At 44.6% G+C, this 20,262-nt stretch overlaps 1 long non-coding RNA gene across 1 annotated transcript in view; it reads left to right on the forward strand.

The window, feature by feature from the left end:
- Nucleotides 1–18,587, forward strand: part of LOC119877013 — a 41,377-nt gene extending 22,790 nt beyond the window's left edge. Inside the window, exons 2-3 of the long non-coding RNA XR_005370184.1 lie at nt 14,430–14,836; nt 18,476–18,587. This is a non-coding gene — a long non-coding RNA (uncharacterized LOC119877013). The remainder of the gene's footprint in view (nt 1–14,429; nt 14,837–18,475) is intronic.
- Nucleotides 18,588–20,262: the final 1,675 nt, after the last annotated feature.

Here is a 20,262-nt window from a genome sequence, read left to right on the forward strand (position 1 = left end):
ATAGCAATAATAATTCCTACCTCTTATGGTTTTGTTTGTTTTTATTTGAATTCAGGAAACTATGTTTGTGAAAATAAATTTAGCAGCATTTAGTAAATTATAGGTGCACCTCCCATAAACACTACCCCTGACACTCTCACCCATGTCCCTACTCCCACCCATAAACCTCTCCTCATTTTGTGTTTCTTTCAGAATTATGGCGCCACCAGTCACTCTGGCCAGTAAACCAAATCCTCTTTAATTCTTCTTTCTCTTTCCTTTTAGCCCCATCACCACCCGTTCCTTCAAGATCAAATCAGTTATCGAGACCAATCAATTCTACTTTGGCGATACCCATCAATGTGTCCAGTTCAGTGCATCCACCATAGATAAGACGCTTCCCAACAATGGTTGGAACTATTTTATTTTTCTTAAATATTTATGTAAAAAATTCGACTAATAGGGGATCCCTGGGTGGCGCAGCGGTTTGGCGCCTGCCTTTGGCCCAGGGCGTGATCCTGGAGACCCGGGATCGAGTCCCACGTCGGGCTCCCGGTGCATGGAGCCTGCTTCTCCCTCTGCCTGTGTCTCTGCCTCTCTCTCTATCTGTGTGTGACTATCATAAATAAATAAAAATTAAAAAAAAAATTCGACTAATAAAACACACTTAAAAAAAAGATTTTATTTATTTATTTATTTGAGAGAGAGAGCACGAGCAGGGGGAGAGGGAGAAGGAGACCCCCAACTAAGCAGGGAACTGGACATGGGGCTCAATCCCAGGACCCCGGGATCATGACCTGAGCTAAAGGCAGACGCTTTACCAACTGAGCCCCCCAAATGCCCCTCAAGAATACTCCATATGAAAAAAAAAAAAAAAAAAAAGAATACTCCATATAGGGCAGCCTGGGAGGCTCAGCGGTTTAGCACCTGCCTTTGGCCCAGGGCGTGATCCTGGAGTCCCGGCATGGAGCCTGCTTCTCCCTCTACCTCTCTCTCTCTCTCTCAGTGTATCTCATGAATAAATAAATAAATAAATAATCTTAAAAAGAATACTCCATATGTAAATTTTTTCAAAGACATAAAAGAAAAAGAAAAAAGAGACATAAAAGCTCATATAGTGAAAAGCAAATCTCCCTTCTGTGATTGTCTTCCGGGCCCATAATTCTCCACCCCAGAGGTAGCCACTGATACAAGTGTCTTTTTTTTTCTTTATTTTTAAATTTTTCTCCATTTTTAAAATTTGTTCCTATTTTGTTGTTGTTCAAACATCACTCATGCTCCTTTATCATATTTTTTATTTAAGTATAGTTGACACACAGTGTCACACAGTGCTACATTAGTTTCAGGCCTACAACAGAGTGATCTGACAAGTTTATAGAAGTCTCTTGTATATTTTTTCAGAGGCTACAGGTCCACAACACACACACACACACACACACACACACACACACACATTTTTCATAGATGTCAGCATCCTATGTACGTTGTTCTCAACCTTGTTTTTCATTAACAATATATTTTGGAGACAATTCTGCACTAATACCCATAAATCTATTCATTCTTTTCAATGACTTCCTACTATGCCATTGTATGGATAGCTTAATTTTTTTAAGGATTTTATTTATTTATTTGAAAAAGAGAGAGAGTGAGAGAGCATGAACAGAGGGGAGAGCTGAGCAAGGAGCCCAATGTGGGGCTCCATCCTACGACCCTGGGATCATGACCTGAGCTGAAGGCAGATGCTAAACCGATTGAGCCACCTAGGCGCCCCATGGATAGCTTAATTTATTTAACCATCCTCGGGATCCCTGGGTGGCGCAGCGGTTTGGTGCCTGCCTTTGGCCCAGGGCGCGATCCTGGAGACCCGGGATCGAATCCCACATCGGGCTCCCGGTGCATGGAGCCTGCTTCTCCCTCTGCCTGTGTCTCTGCCTCTCTCTCTCTCTCTCTCTCTCTGTGACTATCATAAATAAATAAAAATTTAAAAAAATTTTTTTATTTAACCATCCTCCATGGACATGTGGAGTCTTGGAGTCTTTCTACTCCCTATATATATATATATTTATACAAATATGAATATATTTGTCGTATAAAGTCCTAAAGTGGAATTTCTGGGTCAACATACACATACATTTTATTTTTTAAAACTTAAAAAAAAAACTTTCCTTCTTTTATTATTATTAGTTTTTAAGTAATCTCTACACCCAACATGGGCCTTAAACTCACGACACTGAGATCAAGCTTGGCATCCTCTACAAGCCAGGCTTCCCACGCATATATATTTTATTTATTTATTTATTTATTATTTATTTATTTATTTATTTGTTTATTTGTTTTTATTTTTTTCATATATATTTTTTTTTTGTTTTTTTTTTCATATATATTTTAAATATTGATAGATATTAGTGTTTTGTAGAAGTCTGTTCACCCACCAGCTATCTATGAAAGTGACTGTCTCCCTGTACTTTCACTGACTAAGCCTCTTTCCTGACTTCTTAAGCATCTTCATTAGATGAAGATAAACAGTAGCTTACCGTTTTAAGTATTCTTAAATTTTCTACTGCGTTGAAAACTTTTGTCTATATTTTTGTTACTTCTTTGCATTGAGATTATAGAATGCTCCTTACAACTATTTTTTTCTAATTCATTAATTAGTTTTTTTTAGCTACCAGTATAGTTAACATATATACTTCACCTATTTTAATAGCTTCCTCAGTGGTTATCCTACCTCTGATTTTTTACCTTTTCAGGCTTTCTATTTACCACTTTCAGAATTATATTCTTAAAAATAGCTCTAGGGAGGGTGCCTGGTGGCTCAGTCTGTTAATCCTCTGACTCCTGCTTTGTTTCAGCTCAGGTCAGGATCTCAGGGCTGTGAGATCCAGCCCTGCATCAGGCTCCACCCTGGGAAGTGATGGAGCCTGCTTAAGATTCTCTCTCCCTCAGCCTCTGACCCTTCACTTCCCTACCCACACGTGTGTGTCTCTCAAAAAAAAAAAAAAAAAAAAAAAAAAAAGGACCTCTCATTATGTTGCACTCAACCCCTTAATCACCAGTTCTCAAGTTCTTCCTATTAGGACCCCTTTACACTCTTAAAAAAAACCCATTGTGGCTCAATGGTTGAGCCTCTGCCTTCAGCTCAGGTCCTGGGATGGAGTCCTGCATGGGGCTCCCTGCATGGAGCCTGCTTCTCCCTCTGCCTGTGTCTCTGCCTCTCTCTGTGTGTCTCTCATGAATAAGTAAATAAAATCTTAAAAAAAAAAAAAAGAGCCTTTTTTTTCTGTCAACTATACTAAAATTAAAAAGTAATACATAGTGCTCGCTTTGGCAGCACATATACTAAAAAGTAATACATGATAAATAATAAATTAGTGAGCTTTTGTCTATGTATATTAACCATATTTTAAATTAAAATTGGGATCCCTGGGTGGTGCAGCGGTTTGGCGCCTGCCTTTGGCCCAGGGCGCGATCCTGGAGACCCGGGATCGAATCCCACGTCGGGCTCCCGGTGCATGGAGCCTGCTTCTCCCTCTGCCTGTGTCTCTGCCTCTCTCTCTCTCTCTGTGTGTGACTATCATAAATAAATTTAAAAAAATAAATAAAACTGAGAAAGTTTTTAAGTATTTGTTTACTTAAAATTATAGTAATAAACCCATTGTGTGTTAAAATAAACAATATATTTTATGACAAACAACTATATTTTCCAAAACAAAAATTGATGAGAAAAGTGGAATGTTTTACATTTTGCCAACTTCTTTCATGTCTGGCCTAATAGAAAACAGCTGGATTCTAATATTTTCTGCATTCAGTCTACTATGGTATGTAGTTTTGGTTGAAGTCTATGAAGAAAATCCGGCTTCGCACAGTTATATTGAAAAGGAAAGTATTTTATTTTTTTTAAGATTTTATTTATTTATTCATGAGAGACACAGAGAGAGGCAGAGACACAGGCAGAGAGAGAAGCAAACTCCATGCAGGGAACCCGACGGGGGACTGGTCCCGGGACCCCGGGATCATGCCCTGAGCTAAAGGCAGATGCTCCACCGCTGAGCCTCCCAGGTGCTCCAAAGGGAGAAGTATTTTAAAAGCCTTTCTGGATATGGATATTTTTCTTTGTTTTATATAAATAATCAACATATAGGAGTTTATTAAAAGCTAGTTTCAGTGTGGAATCTGAAATGTAAAATGGTGCAGGCCCCATGGAAAACAGTGTGACAGCTCATCAGAAAATTAATGGAATTAAAACATGATCTATCGGGCAGCCCTGGTGGCTTAGTGGTTTAGCACCACCTTCAGGCAAGGGCACGATCCTGGAGACCCAGGATCGAGTCCCATGTCAGGCTCCTTGCGTGGAGCCTGCTTCTCCCTCTGCCTGTGTCTCTCTCTCTCCCTCTCTGTATCTCTCATGAATAAATAAATAAAATCTTTTAAAAAAAAATAAAATATGATCTATCAACACCACTTTTATTTGCACACCCATGTTCATAAGATCATTCACAATAGCTATAAGGTAGGGACGCCAGGGTGGCTCAATGGTGGAGCATCTGCCTTCCGCTCCTTGCTCAGCAGAGTCTGCTTCTCCCTCTCCCTTTGCCTGCTGCTTCCCTTGCTTGTTCTCTCTCCGTGTCAAATAAATGAATAAAATCTTTAAAAAATTTTTTAAAAATAAAATCTTAAAAAAGCTACCGGTTCAATGGATAATTTGCTTCTCCCTCTACCCCTCCTCCCACTGGCGTGCACAATTTCTCTTTCTTTCTCTCAAATAAATAAAATCTTCTAAAATGTTTTTAAAAATCTTTTTTAAAAAAGAAATATGTATATTTAACGGGCTGTGCTTTCACTTTCCACTTGAATTAATAAGTCACTGATACATTAAGTTTAAAGAGGGTTCAGTATGTGTGTGGCCATTCGTAATCTCAGTAGGTATCTCCCTTTCTGGTCTGCATCTTGTAACTCTGAGGAATTTGAGAATTTAATATAGAGAAGTTCAAGAGAACCAAACTATATTATTATAATTTGTGTGTTAAGAAGGAATCCATATACGATTGATATTTTATATATTTTTATATTAAGAGAAATCATCTTCAGATTCAAAAAGCTGACCAAAGTGCCCAGCACAATGAATAAAAAGAATGAGGGATCCCTGGGTGGCGCAGCAGTTTGGCGCCTGCCTTTGGCCCAGGGCGCAATCCTGGAGACCTGGGATCGAATCCCACGTCGGGCTCCCAGTGCATGGAGCCTGCTTCTCCCTCTGCCTATGTCTCTGCCTCTCTCTCTCTCTGTGACTATCATAAATAAATAAAAAAAATTTTTTTTAAAAAGAGTGAAATTATCCTAAAATTTCAGATTACAAGCTACTAAAAGAAATTCTTATAAGTTTCTAGAAAGGGGGAAACAGATGACATTCTGAAATTAGAACGTAGCACTAGAAGCTAGAATACGATGGAGCAAGAACTTTCTAAATTCTGAGGAGAAAAATCTAGTTTTCTTCACTTTAGCACGCTATTGAGTGTAAGCATTGAATTAACACTTTTCCAATCTACAAGGATTCAGTAGATGTAACTTACCTGCCCCTTTCCTAGAGAAACACCTGGAGGATGTTCTCCAGTAAAACAAGGGGATAAACCTAGAAAGAGAAAGAAAGAAGATCTAGAAATCCAGCTCTTACTCCAGAATGGAGCAACAGAAGGCTCTGGAACAGAGATGTCTAGGGGGAAAAATGAAATTGATAGAATATCAATTGAGTCATAAAATTCAATTTTATGTTTGAACAGCAGGAAAATAAAATTGACAGACACTGGAGTTCCTGGGTGACCCAGTCGAATAAGGGTCTGACTTGGGTGCAGGTTGTGAACTGGGGATGGAGGCCCTGGGGACCCTGCTTCTCCCTGCCCCAGCTCCTCCCTCTGCCTGTGTGCACATGCTCACTCTCTCTGTCTCTCTTTCTCCCTCAAATAAATAAATAATTTTTTAAGAAGAAAAATAATACTGACAGGCATATAGCAGACCCCAGAGAACACACAAGGACAGTTGGTTCTAGTTTTAGGAATACCGAGAACTAAACAAATGTAAAGGTGAGGGATCAGCTGTAGGAAAAGGGACCACTCAACAGAAGGACAGAAACTAAATTGCATTCGGAGCCCTGTGTGGGGCAGGGAAGGGATTAATGCTTGTGAAACCTTAATAATGCAAATAGTGATTAGTGATCCAGCAAAGGATTGTGCTCCAGGGAGAGTGGGAGGGAAGGTGGGAGAGGTAGTGAGAGGAGCTAACTCCTCCCTTACACATAATAAGGAATCAATGAATAATATCTGAATTGGGAAAGCAAGAGATAGCAGCGGGAGTAGACACGGTTGAGACATGAAGAAAGACACCAGAAAAAAATACAGGTGACTCAGTCCACAGTCTGACCAGTGGAACAAGTGGGTGGGGACTGGTAGGAAAATTTCACGATAAGATTGCTCTTACTGGAATTTTATTCTGTTATCTATAAAATTCTATATTAATTTTTTTAAGTTCTAAACGATACTGCAGGGAACATTATTTATGTCTTTGCACTCACTTCGGATTATGCCCAAGGAATTCTGAGAGCTAGAATTCCAGGCTGGGGGGAAACGGCAGGCCTACGTTCAAGGCTTTTGACACCAGCTGCCAAATAACCCTGCAGCGGTGCCAGGCTGCTTAGTGCTCATCAGAGGAGGAGCCTGGCCCCCCATCTCCTCACCAGGTTCTCAGCAGCTCCAAACCCAATTTAACAGGTTCTTCTTATTTGCCTCCTGGGTCATTCCTCTGCCTCTTGTTAGAAACAGAGATTTTTGAACTGGGTTGTTTAGTCAAAGAGAAGTCAGAACTGGAAATTCTATTCTGGCTCTGCTATTGCCTGACTATGGTTTTCAACACATCTCTTCCTCCCTCTGGACTCAGTTTTATTTATTTATTTATTTATTTTTTTTAAGATTTTATTTATTTATGAGAGACAGAGAGAGAGAGAGGCAGATAGAGGCAGAGGGAGAAGCAGGCTCCATGCAGGGAGCCCTATGTGGGACTTGATCCCAGGACCCCAGGATCATACCTGGGCCTGAAGGCAGGCGCCAAACCACTGAGCCACCCAGGGATCCCCTGGACTCAGTTTTAGCATCTGTAAAGTGAGGAGCTTGGCCCAGAACAGTATTCCTCAACATTTTTACTGGGAAAGCTCTTCCCTTGAACACCATGTTTTTATCCACCAAACAAATTGCATTTGCTAAGAAGTTATTGATTCTCTTTCTTGGTGTGTATTTCTCAGACCAGTTGAGAGTCAGTGAGGATTTCTGAGTAGCAGGAGAGAGATACTTCTTGCAACCTTAAGGGAATTAAATTCAAGCCCAAATAATTTTGTCATCCTGATTGCCCAGCCTGGCTGAAGCAAATAGTTAAACTCTGTAGGAATGCTCCCAGGTCTTCTTTGCTGTTCTCAGAACTCCTAGGAAGAATGAAGTGAGGTTAACTCTCATAGATTGTTGAATCTTCAACAATCCATTTTCTCTACCTGTACCCCCCCACTCATCAGTTTATTGTGTCTAGATTACCCCGGAGCTAAATAAGTTTAACTGGCCTTGTGCATATTTGCTGGAGTTAGCCTACAGCAAAGGCCACGGGAGCAAAGATTAGCACTTTGCCTAATAAGGAAAGAAGGAAGGAAGAAGGGATTTATTGTGAAGTCAGTGAAGCTTACATCTCAGGGCCCCTCACTTGCATGGGCCCTTGGGAGAGCGGGGGTTGCTGGGAATTGTAGTCTGGGTGTTGAAGAGAGGAAGCAGATTGCAATCAAGGAACATTTCTGGAAAACCGCCTAAAGATCTCAGAAAAAGAGGGATGGGTATCCGACTCTTCAATAATTTTTCTAGATTTCTTTTCTCCTTCTACACAAATATTTACATTCATGCTTAATGTCGCACTCATAATTTTGTATTCTTTTTGTTGAAGAGGGCCTCCAAGAATTGCAAAAGCCAAGGTCCTGCAAAATCTGGATCTGCTGCATACATGGAAATGAATTCCTCCCCAGCCCGATAAAAGCTAGCAATCTGGCTTCTCCACTAGAAACAGAGGAGAAATGGTTCTCTCACCTTTCATTCTCCCCCCAGCAGATCCGGACAGGCATGCTCCTCTCCTGTCACACTAGAGCGCACAGGTGACCGGCAACTCCATGTGGTCCTGGATTGCTGCAGGCACCTCTCTGGAGACCCTGCAAGTCTCTGGGAGATGATCAACCAGTCGGATAATTTCTTGATTTCCTCTCGACCATTGCTCTCAAATCCCCTTCCCCAACCCCACCCCGGTTTTTTGTCCTCCTTTCTAATACATTTCACAAGCAATGCGTTTGCTTTCCTATGCCTGGCATATTTGAAGGCATGCAATAAATAATTGTTAAATGAATAATTTAGAAGAATGAATCCCAGCCTTTCTGGTTCCCAGCCTCCCAAGAGTGCTAACAAGCTCTAAAATTACAAAAATATGAGCAGTCTCGGAAGGAGGATGACAGCTCTTCTTTTCTGTTTAGTCACTAGACCAGTGATTTACAAACTTAGGGGACTTTAGGGAATCTTATTTAAAATGCAGATTCCAGAGCTCTGTCCCTGGAGGCTGGAATCAGTAGTTCTGGAAGGGATTCAGGAGACCACATTCTCATAGGGTCCCTGGTGATTCTGCTGTAGGCCACTTTTTGGGAAACACCACAAAAGGGAGTGCGTCTGGGTTGGGTAGAGAATTTACTCATCTCTTACAGCTTCTCCCTGTGTTGCTAATCCTGGCCCAAGATCTGTCTGGGGGCCAAATCTGCTCTGGAAGATTGGGCAATCCTTCATTTCAGCCACAACTGCTGGAATGGAAATAATGCAGATTTGGGAAATTGGAGAGATCTGGATTCAAATGACTACATGTCTGTGAACCTCAATATATCTGAGAAATAGGGATGATATCACTCATCATTAAAGGGTGGATCGCATACACTGGCCCTCGTGAAGGTGTTGTACGCAACGTCTAGTACATACTAGCTGTTAAAGTTTGTTTTCATATCATCCTTTTTGCCCAAATGACAGCAAGGAAAAAGAGTTTCCTCCAAAAACTGAGAGATCCTAGAAATTCTATCCTTTAGATATTTGCTTCAGGGGCTTCAACCTTTAGTCCCTATTCAAATGTAAATGGCCCTAAAAAATGTAAATAGCCCTGAAATTAGTGATAGATGCCTCACTGTTATTTATACCTTAGCCAAAGGTGGGTCATGAATTATTTTGCAAAATCAAAAGCAGGAGGAAGGCTTGCCAGTACCATGAAGGAAAAGGAAGAAGAGGAAAGCTAAGGGAAAGGGGAAGAATGTAGGGAAAAACTGAAGTCATCGAACTTTTTCAACATTACAGTCCCGCACGGGGCCGGGAAGTATGCTGCCAACAGCGGTTTTCAGCAGACATTCCTGGTTGCCATATGAAGAAATGTCCAGGTAGTGGCACATGCAAGGGAATTGTACCTCACTTGTTGGTGGGAAAGATGTCTTGGTGTGAAGGTGGTGACATTTTAAGGTTTTCTAAGAGTAGATCTTGGGAAGATACCTTGATAATCCTCTTGAAGTAGAAGGAGAAACCCTGTGGTCCTGACTGTGGCTGAGTAAACCACTTCAAGTGAATCAAGGAACTTGGTTTTGCCTCTGAGAGGGAGAGGAAAGAGAATGGGATGGGACGGAGAAATGTGGAAGTAGCATGAGGTTGGGGACTCTGTGGAGCGAAAGTAGCTAAATGACATCAGAAAAAGAAATGTCTGTGTAGCCTGGGGGGCTCAGCGGTTTAGCACCCCCTTCAGCCCAGGACGTGATCCTGGAGATCCGGGATGGAGTCCCACATCGGGCTCCCTGCATGGAGCCTGCTTCTCCCTCTGCCTGTGTCTCTGCCTCTTTCTCTCCTCTCTGTGTTTCTCATGAATAAATAAATAAAATCTTTTTAAAAATTGCTTATAAAAAAAGAAAAAAATGTCTTGTGTTCACGTTGAAATTTTGGGGGGTGATGTGAAAAGGTGATGATTAATAGCCACTTAAGTGTTAGATTTTCTGTGTCCTATTATCCCTTAGTATGCTTGCATTCCAGTTTGACAGACTGTCGATTGCCTCCTCCACACCCAGCCTTCCCTTCTTTAATCATCATAGAAATTTTAGCTGAACCCAGAGCTGTCTACCCAGTCCCCTTGCAGCTACATATGGCTATGTGATATGTTCTGGCCGATGAAATAGGAGCAAAGTGAATGAAATGTGCATCTTCCAGATGTGTCTTTAAAAGAAAAGAACAGGGATCCCTGGGTGGCGCAGCGGTTTGGTGCCTGCCTTTGGCCCAGGGCGCGATCCTGGAGACCCGGGATCGAATCCCACGTCGGGCTCCCGGTGCATGGAGCCTGCTTCTCCTTCTGCCTATGTCTCTGCCTCTCTCTCTCTGTGTGTGTGACTATCATAAATAAATAAAAATAAAAAATAAAAAAAATAAAAGAAAAGAACATAGGGACACCCAGGGGGGCTCTGTGGTGGAGCACCTGCCTTCCGCCCAGGGCATGACCCCTGGGTCTTGGGATTGAGTCCCATATCGGGCTCCCTGGGTGGAGCCTGCTTCTCCCTCTGCCTGTGTCTCTGCCTCTCTCTCTGTGTCTCTCATGAATAAATAAATAAAATATTTTTTAAAAATAAAAATAAAAAATAAAAAGAAATAATTTCATAAAATTTGAGATACAAATTGAAATTTAAAAAATCATTCGAAATGTCATAAATCAGCCTTTTGCTGTATCTGTGTGTGTGTGTGTGTTTAAGTAGGCTGCCCGCTGGAGATCAAGACCGAGCTGAGATCAAGAGTCAGACGCCTAACCGACTGAGCCACTCAGGCACCTTTGACTGTTGGTTTTTTTTTTTTTTTTTTTTTAATTTTTTTATTTATTTATGATAGTCACAGAGAGAGAGAGAGAGAGGCAGAGACATAGGCAGAGGGAGAAGCAGGCTCCATGCACCGGGAGCCCGATGTGGGATTCGATCCTGGGTCTCCAGAATCGCGCCCTGGGCCAAAGGCAGGCGCCAAACCGCTGCGCCACCCAGGGATCCCTTGACTGTTGTTTTTAAAGAAAACCACCATACGGTATGTACAACTTTCCATCTTTATTATTTTACTTAATATTCATCATTATACATTTTTACATGCATTTTCTAGCCTTTCAAGAGGACCTAAAGGCAACGACAGTTAATATATGTACATATTATATTATTGATCAATTACATTGATATTATTAATAACATTAGTAATATGATCAATAAAATGAATAAATAATACAGTATATACATGTATAATAATATATGATAACATTGAATACACTTGGTTTCTACAAGGAACCAGGATCCCTTAGAGAAATACCGATTACAGGGCTGGGTTAGAATGAACCTGCAAATATTTTGCTGGGCCAGAAAGTAGGTAGCACTCAATGAAGGATGGAACATGTCAACAGGGCACATGTGCCATCTTGAAGGGGCTCCCACTGGTCAAACCTGGGACAGCCTAAAATTTAACACTCATTGATTAGCCAAATGCTATTGATTAGTCAATCATTCATGAGAATGATGAAAAATAATCCATTAAATAAAACAAGAAAGCAGCTTAACTGTTTTTTTTTTTTAAGATTTTATTTATTTATTTATGAAAGACTCAGATAGAGAGGCAGAGACCCAGGCAGAGGGAGAAGCTCCATGCAGGGAGCCTGACGTGGGACTCGATTCTGGGACCTGGGGATCATGACTTGAGCTGAACACAGACGCTCAACCACTGAGCCACCCAGGCGTCCCAATTGGGTTATTCTTTATATTTCTCCACATCCTTGCCAATCCTGGATACTTGCAATATTTTACTTTTTTCCTAGCTAAAGAGTAAAAAGTAGCAGCTCACTACACTTACAGCTTTAAGAATCACTACTTACTAGTGAGGAATTTATTGACTGTATTTATTTCTTCAGTCAACTTTTGATTCATAATCTTTGCCAATATTTCAACTGGATTATCTGCATTTTCCTTTTTTTGTTGTAAAAGATTTTATTCATTTATTTGACAGAAAGAGAAAGCACAAGTGGCGGGAGCAACAGAGGAAGAGGGAGAAGCAGGCTCCCTCCTGAGCAGGGAGCCCCATGTGGCCTCCATCCCAGGACCCTGGGATCATGACCTGAAACAAAGGCAGACGCTTAACCCACTGAGCCACCCAGGTGCCTCATCTGTATTTTTCTTACTGACTTTTAGAAACTCATATGACTAATTATTAAGCCCTTATCTATACTATATGTGTTGCAAAATTTTTCTCCCAGTCTTTTGCTTCTTTTAAAATCTTGCTATCATTTCTTCCAGGAGCAACTGCAACATAATGGTTGAGAGCAAGGAGCTTTTATGTGTATACTATACACATAGAGTATAGACAAGGGCTTAATAATTAGTTATATGAGTTTCTAAAGGAGCTTGGAACTGGATTGCATGAGTTCACATCTGGATTCCACCATTTAGTAGCTCATCTTAAGCAAAGTATTTAATCCCATTGTGCCTCCGTTCCCTCATCTGTAAAAGGAGATGATAATAAGATTATTAGGATCCTTAAATGAGTTAAGATGTATAAAATGCTTAGATGAGAAACTGGCACATATAAAAGGACAAATAGTTTCTAGCTATTATTCTTCAGGGAGAATTTTTTTAAAAGATTTATTATCTATTTATGATAGAGAGAGAGAGAGAGGCAGAGACACAGGAGGAGGGAGAAGCAGGCTCCATGCAGGGAGCCCAACATGGGACTCGATCCCGGGACTCCAGGATCATGCGCTGGGCCAAAGGCAGGCGCTAAACCGCTGAGCCACCCAGGGATCCCCTGAGGATTTTTTAAAATATAGTTAGAGCTATTTATCTTTTTCTTCATGGCTTCTTGATTTTCTCTCTGGTTTTGGAAGGCTTTATGTACCCCAAGAATATAAAAATAAATGTTTTCCAATATCTCCTTCTAGTATTCTTATAGCTTGTTTTCTATCTTAGAATCTGTGACAATATGCCAGGCATTGTGTTGGTTGCTGGGGATATAAGGATAAGCAAGACTGTGGGTCTGTTTCTTGACCTTCTGGAGCTTACCTTGCAGAAAAAGCCAAGGAACTGGGGCTCCTGGATGGATGACTCAGTCGGTTCAGCTTCCAACTCATGATGTCAGCTCAGGTCACAACCTCAGGGTTGTGTGATCGAGCCCTGTGTCGCCCTGTGTTGGGCTCTGCACTCAGCAAGGAGTCTGCTTGAGATCCTCTCTCCCTCAGCCCCTCCGCCACCTTTCTCTCTCTCCCTCTCTTAAAACAAAAACAAAAACAAACAAAAAAAAAAGAAAAGAAAAGAGAAAGGAAAGGAAAGGAAAAGAAAGGAAAAGAAAAAAAAAGAAAAGAAGGAAAGGAAAAGAAAAAAGAAAAGAAAAAAGAAAGAAAAGAAAAGAAAAGAAGAAAAGAAAAGAAAAGAAAGGAAAAGAAAAGAAAAGAAAAGAAAAGAAAAGAAAAGAAAAAAGAAAAGAAAGAAAAGAAAAGAAAAGAAAAGAAAAGAAAAGAAAAGAAAAGAAAAGAGGGACGCCTGGGTGGCTCAGTGGTTGAGCATCTGCCTTTGGCTCAGATCGTGACCCCGGGGTCCAGAGATCGAGTCCCACATCAGGCTTCTCGCAGGGAGCCTACTTCTCCCTCTGCCTGTGTCTCTGCCTCTCTCTTTGTGTCTCCCATGAATAAATAAATAAAATATTTTGAGAAAAGGGCAAGAGACCTATTAATAAAAAGATAATGGTAGGGATCCCTGGGTGGTGCAGCGGTTTGGCGCCTGCCTTTGGCCCAGGGCGCGATCCTGGAGAACCGGGATCGAATCCCACATCGGGCTCCCGGTGCATGGAGCCTGCTTCTCCCTCTGCCTGTGTCTCTGCCTCTCTCTCTCTCTGTAACTATCATAAATAAATAAAAATTAAAAAAAAAATTAAAAAGATAATGGTAAAGCTATGAAAGAAAGACATTGTTAACTTGTCTACATATTCGTATCCTGTTATCTCCTCCCAGGAAAGATCTCTCCTCTCCTCATTGTAATGTTAGGAAAGCAAATAGAAGAGAAAAATGGAGAAGGTTTTAAGTCTGTCCCCGTGGCATCTGGTGCAGCTGCATCCCTAGCTTCCATCTTTTCTGGCTAATGTATTATCTCCGCCATTCTGTTTTAGTGGAGGCTCCTTGTAATCTTTTTTTTTCTCTTTAATTTTTCACCGAGATGTAATTAATATATAATACATTACGTTTCAGGTGTACAACATGATGATTTGATTTTTGTATACATTGTGAAATGATCACCACAATAAGTCTAGGTAATCACCATACAGTTCAATCACATCACCATACAGTTACAATCTTTTTATTTTTTCTGACAGTGGGAGTATATAATCTTTTGACAGTGTCCTTGCCACTATCCCCCCTGAACCTTCCTCTGAGGAGCCTGCAGGCTTTGGTGCACAGCCAAGAAGGAATTACAAAGACTTAACAAGGATGAGAACCGAGGAGAGGCCTGGATTGGCTCAAAAGGGACACTGGTGACCTTTCAAAGTACGACTGCGGTCCTGTGGTTGTGACAGGAGCTGAATTTCATGCATTGAAGCTCATCCTTTGTTGTCTATAACTATGGATTCTGTGGAGCCCATTTTAACTCATTCAGCCCTGAGTCTCGTCTCCCTTCCGTCCAACTCTACAGTCTCATTTCCATGAGTTGACATCTCTTCAAACTTCAAACCAACAAGGAATGGAGCCGCTCACAGTTCACCAAAGCAGAAGTTCTGACCAGGTGGGTTCCTTCTCTCCTTTCAAGGATGGGAGTTACTTTATTCCTGTAAGAAGCAGCATTCAGGGGGCCACCCAGGAGAAAGGTAAGAGGTTGGAGCAGAGTTTAGATGGGAACCACCATGGTGGTTTGTCAGCACCCACCAGAGTAGCTAGTAAAGACCTGAGATGTAAATTCCAGTTGCTAAAAAAAAAAAATTCCAGTTGCTTACTTACATACTGGAGTTCAAATCTACATTGTAGTAAAGCAATAGTATATATATATATATATACTATATACTATATATATACTATATATAACATATATATTCTTTAAATTGTTTATTTTTTAAGTTTATTTATTTTTCATAATCTCTGTACCTGATGTGGGGCTCAAACCCATGATCCCAAAATCAAGAGTCACATGTTCTACTTACTGATGCAGCCAGTGCCCCAGTAGTGTGTTTTTTTATAGCGTGTCTCATGTGCTAAATGCCCCTCTATGGGCTTTAAATAGTCATTTGATCCTCCTAATGCTACCAGTAAGTACTATTATTATTATCATCCCCATATTCCAGGTGAGGAAACCTCTCTGGAGTCCCAGAGAGGTTCCCAGACTTGACAAAGCCACATAACTAGTAAATGGTGGGGCCCAGGATTGGAACCCAGCCAGTCAGGCTGGACCCACCGCCTAGGTGCTTTTTAACAGCTACGCTTACAGCCTCTCAGGAATGAGTTTTGTTTCTATATCCTGAAGCTTTTTGGGTTTTATTGTTGTTGTTGTTCTTCTATAAAACAGTTAAGACATCTAAGGGTGAATTTTGAGAACATGAGAAACATAGCATCGGGCGATTCTCTTGCAGAGTTGGATAAAATATCCCAAGAAAAGAGGTTGGAGGTGTTGATGTTCAGAAGGAAGGCTTTTGAGGTTTTGTTTTGTTTTGTTTTTAATTCAAAATCATGGGTTCAAGCTTGTGTGATTGAAAAAAAGAAAAAAAAATTTTTTTTCAACTCAGGGAAGAAGCGGGGGCTGAAGATGCCGTTCAGCCTCTAGTGGGCCCGGGCGGGAAGGCAGGTGAGGGAGGAAGGAGGCGGCGGGCAGTGGTGGACGGCTGGTGAGATGATAACTCAAAGGGGTTGCAGGCAGATGGGTTTCGTTCAGTTTTGTGAATATGCTGTTCAGGATTTTAGACCATTGACTCCTGGAGCCCTCTATTGTGTGATGGCATCTCTTCCTCCCAAATGACTGGTGCCAACCGTGGAGAACAGAAGACTCAGGCTGTTTGACTTTGTGCGGGGGTCACGGGGCGGCCTCAGAGCATCGGATTCCCGCTCCCAGGAAGGCTTGAAAGGCAGCAGGCACGTGGTCTGTGCCCTAAATGCAGCGGCAGCCGGGTGCCGGAGGGGGGGGGGGGATGGAAGGTGGGCCCCGGGGGCCCTGCGGGAGGAGCTGGGCCGACCTCACTACCGGCCTTATGGGGCTAGGGGAGCAGAGCTCACCTCCCCCATGCTCATCCCTTGCCTCTGTGCACCCGGATCTGCCTTTATCTACCCCCCCTGGGGCCCTGCTGTCAGCCCCCGCCCGACCCACTGAGTCCCGCCTGCAGCTCTGGGCCGGCTGGGGTGGTTCTGGGCAGCCCCAGAGGAGGAGGCGCCCCCAACCAGGCCCGACATGTCCGCGGGGCCTGTGCCGCGGCTTGGGAAGAGGCGCTGCCGCTTGGGGTGGGGAGTGAGCTGCCCCTGCACCCTCGGCCCCTGCACCCTCGGTCCCTGCCCCAGCCGCCCCTCGAGCCCCTACTGCTCCTCGGGTCCCTCAGGGAGAGGGCCATTTCCTTCATTGGGGGAGACTACCGAGGAAGGCCTGACGACCCAGTAAGGACCCAGGGGACTGCCCCTCGGGCTTCCTGGGCGCAGGCGCCGGTGCTTAGCCGAAGCCGGCAGATCCTATCCACGCAGCCGGGCGCTCTTCCTGCGGGAGCATCGGCCGGGAAGGAGGCCCGGAGTCCCGGGGATCGGTGCTTGCTTTTATTTTTTAAGTTACTGGGGCAAGTTCGCAAAGAGGGAAGGGAGCTCCTTTACAGGGGGCCCCGAGCTGGCCCGGCTGGGCGGGGAGCGGGGTGGGGGGGGAGCGCGGCAGGGGGGTGCCGGGGCGCAGGGGGCGGGGCCGGAGCCAGACCCGGAACCCAAAGGGGAGGGGAGGTGGCCGGCGCTGCCCGAGGGAGTCCGGGACGAGGGCCTTGCGCTGGCCGGGGCCGGGGCCACCAGGGACAGGGACTGGGGGACAACCCGCGGTGCACGGTGCCAAGTAGCACGGGCTCCTTTGACCCCCACGACCCGCATCCCCGTCGGACTGCCATGGCAGAGGGATGTGGAGGCACGCTCCCTGGGGGTGCCCAGGGGTTCCCAGAGGTGCCCAGGGATGCCTGGGGGTTCCCAGGGGTGCCCTGGGGATTCCCAGAGGTGCCCGGGGGTTCCCAAGGGTGCCCAGGGGTTCCTAGGGGTGCCCGGGGCTCCCCAGGGGTGCCTGGGGGTTCCCAGGGGTGCTCAGTTGTTCTCAGCGGTTCCCAGGGGTGCCCGGAGGTGTCCAGGGGTGCGCGGGTGTTCCCAGGAGTTCCCAGAGGTGCCCGGGTGTTCCAAGGGGTGCCTGGAAGTGCCCAGGGGTTCCCAGAGGTGCCCGGGTGTTCCTAGGGGTGCCCGGGGGTTCCCAGGGGTTCCTGGGTGTTCCCAGGGGTGCCCGGGTGTTCTCAGGGGTTCCCAGGGGTGCGCGGGTGTTCCCAGGGGTTCCCGGGGGTGCGCGGGGACTCCCAGGGGTGCCCGGGTGTTCCCAGGGGTGCCCGGGGGTGCGCGGGTGTTCCCAGGGGTTCCCGGGGGTGCGCAGGGGCTCCCAGGGGTGCCCGGGTGTTCCCAGGGGTGCCCGGGGGTGCGCGGGTGTTCCCAGGGGTTCCCAGGGGTGCGCGGGGTCTCCCAGGGGTGCCCGGGGGTTCCCAGGGGTGCCCGGCCCGCGTGTGCAGCAGGCTCCGGGCCCGTGGGGCCGCGATGGCGAGAGCCCGGGGCTAGCTCCTGACCGCGTCCTGGGCTGGTCCGAGGCCGCGCACACGGAGGCTCTTGGCTGCCGCCGCCGCCCCGCTGCGGGCGCTCCGTGCGGTGTGAGCAGGGCGGGAGCCCGACCCCTGTGTGGCCTGCAGGGTGTGGGAATTCAATCCTGCCCGCCCCAGACACCCCCGCTGACTTGCCAAAAACCAGTCTCCACGATCTTACCGGCTTTGCCCTGCCCTTCCAGATCGTTCCCTTACGTTCTCTCGGGAAATGTCACTCAGGCTGGGCTTCTGTTGTGTCCTTCCTTGCCCGAGCCAGTCAAGTTATTTTCAAAGAGCTTCATCCAACCAGGGCCACCACACAGGAGTCCCAGCTGGCTTCCCAAACTCGGTTGTCATAGTGATCACAACAACTGAATTTAATTGAGAACTTACTAGAAGCCAGAGCCTGTGTTAGATGCTTAGTGTGACTCACCTCGCTTGACCCTCAAGCCAACACAGGAGGTATTACTAGCTTTACCATTTTACCAATGAGGAAGCTGAAGCTCAGAGGGGTTCAGGAACTTGCCCAAGGACAAACAGCCTGAGGTAGAGGTGCGATGGGAACCCGAACCTGTTTCCTTCCATAGCCAACCTATGCTGCTTCCAGGTCTGAGAACGACACTCGGAGATGACAGCACATAGTGGATGAGACATCCACAGCCGACCTGCAGGTGATCTGTGTATCTAGCCAACTCAAGCCCATTAAATGGAATTTAATTTAAAAAAAATAAAGGGAATTTTAATTGACTGGTACCAGCTAGTACGATTCCGATGGGTGACGTGATACTTAAATAACTAGTATCTCTTTTAGGGAAATAATTTAAATTTTGCCCTTCTTTAATATGTAATAACAAAGTGATTTCTTTTTTTTTATTTTTTTTGTAAATTTTTAAAAATTTATTTATGATAGTCACATAGAGAGAGAGAGAGAGAGAGGCAGAGACACAGGCAGAGGGAGAAGCAGGCTCCATGCACCGGGAGCCCGACGTGGGACTCGATCCCGGGTCTCCAGGATCGTGCCCTTCGTGCCCTGGGCCAAAGGCAGGCGCTAAACCGCTGCGCCACCCAGGGATCCCAACAAAGTGATTTCTAAGGTTTCTTTTTTCTTTTTTTAAGATTTTATTTATTTATCTATTTATTTATTTGAGAGAGGGTGAGCAAAAGAGAGAGTACATACAGTGGGAGGCAGAAGGAGAGGGAGAAGCAGACTCCCCACTAGTGAGGGAGCTCCATGCAGGGCTGGATCAGAAGACTCTTGGATCATGAACTGAGTTCAAGGCCAGATGCTTAACCAACTGAGCTACTCAGTGAAAGTGATTCTTTTTTTTTTTTTTAATTTTTATTTATTTATGATAGTCACACATTGAGAGAGAGAGAGAGAGAGAGAGAGAGAGGCGGAGACATAGGCAGAGAGAGAAGCAGGCTCCATGCACCGGGAGCCCGACGTGGGATTCGATTCCGGGTCTCCAGGATCGCGCCCTGGGCCAAAGGCAGGCTCTAAACCGCTGCACCACCCAGGGATCCCAAAGTGATTCTTTTTTTTTAAAAGATTTTATTTATTTATTAATGAGAGACACAGAGAGAGAGAGAGAAAGCCAGAGACACAGGCAGAGCGAGAAGCAGGCTCCATGCAGGGAGCCTGATGTGGGAATCGATCCCGGGACTCCAGAATCAGGCCCTGAGCCAAAGGCAGGCGCTCAACCACTGAGCCACCCAGGGATCCCCTGAAAGTGATTTTTAAGTTAAATAATTTATTTTAGATTAACATAAAAAGGTGGACATTTACAGTTATTCTTACCAATCTTTAATAACATTCAAAATATATATAATTTTTTACATTTCCTCACTTAAGTAGTAAGGCATATTGCTTAATTCACTTTAATGATATAAGAAAAAATATTTGTTCACCAATACGTTTTTTAAAAGATTTTATGTATTTATTTGAAAGAGAGACAGAGAGAGAGAGAAACGAGTGTGGGGGAAAGGGCAGAGGGAAAGAGAGAAGCAGACTCCCCACGAGGATGAGCCCAATACAGGGTGACCTTGGGCAACTTGGGGTTCAGTCCAGGACCCTGAGATCATGTCATAACCTGAGCCAAAGGCAGACGCTTAACTGACTGAGCCACCCACGCACCCCCCACCAATACATTCAAAACAGATATTTTTAATATTTTTTAAAGTAATCTCTACACCCAACATTGGGCTTGAACTCACAACCCTGAGATCAAAAGTCACATGCTTGGGGCAGCCCGGGTGGCTCAGCGGTTTAGCACCACCTTCGGCCTAGAGCCTGATCCTGGAGACGTAGGATCGAGTCCCACATCGGGCTCCCTGCATGGAGCCTGCTTCTCCCTCTGCCTGTGTCTCTGCCTCT

This window comes from Canis lupus, chromosome 15 (assembly GCF_011100685.1).
Source record: "Canis lupus familiaris isolate Mischka breed German Shepherd chromosome 15, alternate assembly UU_Cfam_GSD_1.0, whole genome shotgun sequence".
NCBI lineage: Eukaryota > Metazoa > Chordata > Mammalia > Carnivora > Canidae > Canis > Canis lupus.